This window comes from Heteronotia binoei, chromosome 21 (genome assembly GCF_032191835.1).
Source record: "Heteronotia binoei isolate CCM8104 ecotype False Entrance Well chromosome 21, APGP_CSIRO_Hbin_v1, whole genome shotgun sequence".
Lineage (NCBI taxonomy): Eukaryota > Metazoa > Chordata > Lepidosauria > Squamata > Gekkonidae > Heteronotia > Heteronotia binoei.
The window spans coordinates 11,348,027-11,354,038 of record NC_083243.1 but is presented as its reverse complement, the minus strand read 5'-3'; the positions used below and the strand labels follow the sequence as shown (position 1 = coordinate 11,354,038).

Genomic DNA, 6,012 nt, shown 5'->3' with positions numbered 1-6,012 from the left:
AAATGGGGGGGGGGGATAGCACCTGTTGGATTTCTGCCTGCCCAGACCCCTTTTGGCTTCCACCCTTTCTCTTGGTGCTTTCAATAAATTCAGAGCTGCAAGGAATGTGGTCTGTTGGGGGCTGTGCGACTAAATGGAACCTGAATCGGGACAACTTCAGAAAGGCTCGAGAATCGCAGTGGTCTGATCTAAGCAGGCTGCCTGTGGGGTCTTACATTCAACCGATACAGTTGCAAATTGGGGGAACATCACCCATTGAATTGCTGCCTGTCCTTTTGAGAATCCCGGTGGTTTGAGTCAAACAGGCTGCCCACGGGAACTTAAATACAACCAGTACAGTTGCAAATTGGGGGAACATCACCAGTTGAATTGCTGCTGGTCTTTTTGAGAATCCCGGTGGTTTGATTCAAACAGGCTGCCCACGGGAACTTAAATTCAACCAATACAGTTGCAAATTGGGGGAACATCACCCGTTGAATTGCTGCCTGTCCTTTTGAGAATCCCGGTGGTTTGATTGAAACAACCTGCCCACGGGAACTTAAATTCAACCAATACAGTTGCAAATTGGGGAAACATCACCAGTTGAATTGCTGCCTGTCTTTTTGAGAATCCCGGTGGTTTGAGTCAAACAGGCAGCCCACGGGATCTTAAATTCAACCAATACAGTTGCAAATTGGGGGAACATCACCTGTTGAATTGCTGCCTGTCCTGTTATTGAAGGCATTGGAGCCCTGCCAGGGAAACTGGGGTGTGGGGAAGAGTAGCATTCCCTCATTGTACAAACCTTCGCCCGCACCCCGTTTTTTGCAATTTAGCCTGAGGGCCCCGGCAAGTGGCTCAGGCTGGGAAAAAAACCTTTTGATAATATTTGCTGCATGATCCAACCTCTGCCTATGGGTAGAATCATAGAGTTGGAAGGGACCTCCAGGGTCATCTAGTCCAACCCCCTGCACAATGCAGGAAACTCACAAACACCTCCCCCTAAATTCACAGGATCTTCATTGCTGTCAGATGGCCATCTAGCCTCTGTTTAAAAACCTCCAAGGAAGGAGAGCCCACCACTTCCTGAGAAGAAAGCCTGTTCCACTGAGGAACCGCTCTAAACTCACAAACACCTCCCCCTAAATTCACAGGATCCTCATTGCTGTCAGAGGGCCATCTAGCCTCTGTTTAAAACCCTCCAAGGAAGGTTTTTAACCTCTGTTTAAAAACCTCCACCACTTCCCGAGGAAGCCTGTTCCACTGAGGAATCGCTCTAAACTCACAGATACCTCCCCCTAAATTCACAGGATCCTCATTGCTGTCAGATGGCCATCTAGCCTTTATTTAAAAACCTCCAAGGAAGGAGAACCCACCTCCTCCCAAGGAAGCCTGTTCCACTGAGGAACCCCTCTAAACTCACAAACACCTCCCTCTAAATTCACAGGATCTTCATTGCTGTCAGATGGCATCTAGCCTCTGCTTAAAATCCTCCAAGGAAGGAGAGCCCACCACCTCCCAAGGAAGCCACTGAGGAACCGCTCAAACGGTCAGTAAGTTCTTCCTCATGTTGAGCCAAAAACTCTTTTGATTTAATTTCAACCCATTGGTTCTGGTCCTACCTTCTGGGGCCACAGAAAACAATTCCGCACCCTCCTCTAGATGACAGCCCTTCAAGTCCTTGAAGATGGTGATCATATCACCTCTCAGCCGCCTCCTCTCCAGGCTAAACATCCCCAGCTCCTTCAGCCTTTCCTCTTAGGACTTGGTCTCCAGACCCCTCACCATCTTCATCGCCCTCCTCTGGACCCGTTCCAGCTTGTCTACATCCTTCTTAAAATGTGGTGCCCAAAACTGAACACAATACTCCAGGTGAGGTCTTACCAGAGCAGAGAAAAACAATACCATCACATCATGCGACCTGGACACTATACTTCTGCTGATACAGCCCGAAATCACATTTGCCTTTTTAGCCACCGCATCACACTGTTGGGTAGTGCTGGGGCTGCTGCCCTTCTTCCCTGCGTCCCTGCAAATCTCGCACAAAAACGGCCAAGGCTTCCCGGGCACTCTTTACCCAAAGGCAGGAAACCCAGGCCCGGCAGTCCGTGGAGCAGGGTTGCCAAACTGCAGCTGGGGAGCCACATGTGGCTCTTTCACCGATATTGTGTGGCTCTCGAAGTCCCCCCCACCCCATCTGCCAACTTGGAGAAGGCATTTGTCTCTTTAAATCACTTCTCCAAGCCCAGATAGCCAGTGGCTTGGAGAATGCACTGAAAATTAAAGTTGCTTTCTTTCCACCTCTTTCTCCCCATCAGTTTGGTGTAGTGGTTAAGTGCGCAGACTCTTATCTGGGAGAACCGGGTTTGATTTCCCACTCCTCCACTTGCAGCTGCTGGAATGGCCTTGGGTCAGCCAGAGCTCTCTTCTCTGGGAGAAGCGGGTTTGATTCCCCACTCCTCCACTTGCACCTGCTGGAATGGCCTTGGGTCAGCCATAGTTCTCTTATTCGGGAGAACCAGGTTTGATTCCCTACTCCTCCACTTAAACCTGCTGGAATGGCCTTGGGTCAGCCATAGCTCTCTTATCTGGGAGAACTGGGTTTGATTCCCCACTTCTTCACTTGCAGCTGCTGGAATGGCCTTGGGTGAGCCATAGCTCTCTTATCTGGGAGAACCGGGTTTGATTCCCCACTCCTTCACTTGCACCTGCTGGAATGGCCTTGGGTCAGCCAGAGCTCTCTTATCTGGGAGAACTGGGTTTGATTCCCCACTTCTTCACTTGCAGCTGCTGGAATGGCCTTGGGTCAGCCAGAGCTCTCTTATCTGGGAGAACCGGGTTTGATTCCCCACTCCTTCACTTGCACCTGCTGGAATGGCCTTGGGTCAGCCATAGCTCTCTTATCTGGGAGAACTGGGTTTGATTCCCCACTCCTTCACTTGCACCTGCTGGAATGGCCTTGGGTCAGCCATAGCTCTCTTATCTGGGAGAACCGGGTTTGATTCCCCACTCCTCCACTTGCAGCCGCTGGAATGGCCTTGGGTCAGCCATAGGTCCAGCAGAGGTTGTCCTTGAAAGGGCAGCTGCTGTGAGAGCCCTCTCCAGCCCCACCCACCTCACAGGGTGTCTGTTGTGGGGGAGGAAGGTAAAGGAGATTGTGAGCCGCTCTGAGACTCTTCGGAGTGGAGGGCGGGATATAAAGCCAATATCTTCTTCTTCTTATCTTCCTTCCTTCCTTCTTCCCTCCCTCCCACATCTGATATTCATGTCTTGTGGCTCTCCAACATCTGACATTTATTCTATGAATGCACTTAAAATTAAAGCTGCTTTCTTTCCACCTCTCTCTCCCCATCAGTTTGGTGCAGTGGTTTAGTGTGCGGACTCTTATCTGGGAGAACTGGGTTTGATTCCCCACTCCTCCACTTGCAGCTGCTGGAATGGCCTCGGGTCAGCCAGAGCTCTTGTAGGAGTTGTCCTTGAAAGGGCAGCTTCTGGGAGAGCTCTCTCAGCCCCACCCACTTCACAGGGTGTCTGTTGTGGAGGGTGGGGGAGGCAAAAGAGACTCTGAGACTCTGAGGTTCAGAGTATAGGGTGGGATATAAATCCGATATCTTTTTCTTCATCCTCTATGTGGCTCTTACGTTAAACAACCGTGGCCACCCATTTAAGGGGCACGGAAACAAGCTGGTCGGCTCCATCTGTTCAGCAAGAGTCTGAGGCTGGGGCATAATTCAAAGCAGACACTTTCCACATCACGCTGCCTTTCCAAGCCTAAACTCCAGCCTGTGGTTTCCACTCCTGCCCTCCAACGATCCCCACCCCCTCCAGCTGTACAAACTGCTTCCAGATTTTGGCCCTGAAGAACGGTCAGAAAACAGCTCTGCAGGTTAACCAGGGAGGTGTTTGGCGTCTCTGAGGCTAGGGTGCCGGGTCTGGGTTGGAAAATACCTGGTGACTTTATGGGTGGATTTGGGAGAGGGCGGAGTTTGGGGAGGGGAGGGGCCTCAGCAGAGTACAGTGCCCTAGAATCCACCCTCCAACGCAGCCATTTTCTTCGGGGGTAAACAATATAACAGGAGTGCGCAAACTTGCTTGCACACACAGAATAAATGTCAGCTGCTTGAGAGCCACAAGACGTGAACGTCAGAGGTTTGAGAGCCACAAGAAGGAAGGAAGGAAGGAAGGAAGGAAGGAAGGAAGGAAGGAAGGAAGGAAGGAAGGAAGGAAAGCAAACATCTGGGGGGAGGAAGGGAGTGGTGGAAAGAAAGCAACATTTAAATGCATTCACCAAGATTCTGGCTGGCTTGGCTTGGAGAAGAAGATGATATTGGATTTATATCCCGCCCTCCACTCCGAATCTCAGAGCGGCTCACAATCTCCTTTATCTTCCTCTTCCACAACAGACACCCTGTGAGGTGAGTGGAGCTGAGAGAGCTCTGACAAAACCTGCCATTTCAAGGACAACCTCTGCCAGACTATGGCTGACCCAAAGCCATTCCAGCAGTTGCAAGTGGAGGAGTGGGGAATCAAACCCGGTTCTCCCAGATAAGAGTCTGCACACTTAACCACTACACCAAACTGGCTCTCCAACTGATTTGAAGAGACAAATGCCTTCTCCAAATTGGCAGATGGGGTGGCGGGGGCTTCGAGAGCCACACAACATGTGTGAAAGAGCCACATGTGGCTCCTGAGCCACAATTTGGCCACCTCTGCAATATAAGATAACCACCCGAAGCAATGAAACTTTCATGCGAAGCATGTAAATATGTGTATTTAGTGAGATTAAACAAAAACAGAACTAAGGAACGCTGAGCATTCTTCAAATTTTCCCCACAAAGTCTCCCAACAGTCAGAAAGAATGAAAGCCTCTTCAAATAGGACTTAGTGAAGACGTTGGTGAAGTCCTTTCATTTCGTAATGTTCTGCTCGTGATGGTGTGGAGAGAAGAAGGGACCGCTTTTAAAAGGACTTCTCGCGGTTTCAATAATTAGTTCTTCCTCAGCCTCTTTCTCCCGATGTTACAGGGAGCCACTGCTCTGCTCTTTACAACATGGATCCACGCATGCTCCAATCTGCTTCTGAGGCAGAACTAACTATTGAAACCACGAGGAATCCTTTTAAAAGCGGTTCCTCCCTTTAAAAGCGGCAGTTATCTTATATTGTTTCTCTTCACGCCGGTTCCAGTTGTATTTACTATTTTCTTCGGGGGGGGGGAGCTGATCTCTTCCAGCTGGAAATCAGCCGTAAAAGTGGGAGATCTCCAGGCCCCACCTGGAGGCTGGCAACCCTACAAATTAACCAGCCCCAGGGACAGGAAAAGATTCCCTGCTGACAGCGTGAGGGTCACAAGGATTTCCACCACACAGTCATGCGCCCCGAGGCACGGCCTTGCCGATCAGATGAAAGCATCACGGCCCCTCCAAAGTCACAAACAATAGGCTGCCTGAGTAGATTGCCATGGAAACCCACACTGCACCCGGGCAAGGGTGAGTCAGAATTTGTTTTCCACCCTTGCCCTACATGCAACGTGGTGGGGCTTTCCTTATGCGCTGGAGATGCCCGGAACCCTTGAAAAACCCACAGTTGTGGCTTTGGTGGAATACAGACGATGCACAGAATGACATCCACTCACAGTAGTTCAGCCAAGGGTGGGGCTGAGAGAGCTCTCACAGCAGCTGCCCTTTCAAGGACAACTCTGCGAGTGCTATGGCTGACCCAGTGCTTTCAAGATGGCTGACATTTTATTGGGGAGAGAGAGCATTTGAGGGAGATGCACTACGGAGGCAGACCAGGAGGGGTTGTGGCATATATATGAACACATATATAGGAACATATGAAGCTGCCTTATACTGAATCAGACCCTCGGTCCATCAAAGTCAGTATTGTCTTCTCAGACTGGCAGCGGCTCTCCAGGGTCTCAAGCTGAGGTTTTTCACACCTATTTGCCTGGACCCTTTTTAGTTGGAGATGCCGGGGATTGAACCTGGGACCTTCTGCTTCCGAAGCAGATGCTCTACCACTGAGCCACTGTCC

At 50.4% G+C, this 6,012-nt stretch overlaps 1 non-coding gene across 1 annotated transcript; it reads right to left on the bottom strand.

Moving 5' to 3' along the window:
- Window positions 1–5,941: 5,941 nt before the first annotated feature.
- TRNAP-CGG (transfer RNA proline (anticodon CGG)) lies at window positions 5,942–6,012 on the bottom strand. The gene has a single exon. It is a non-coding gene; the product is annotated as a tRNA-Pro (tRNA).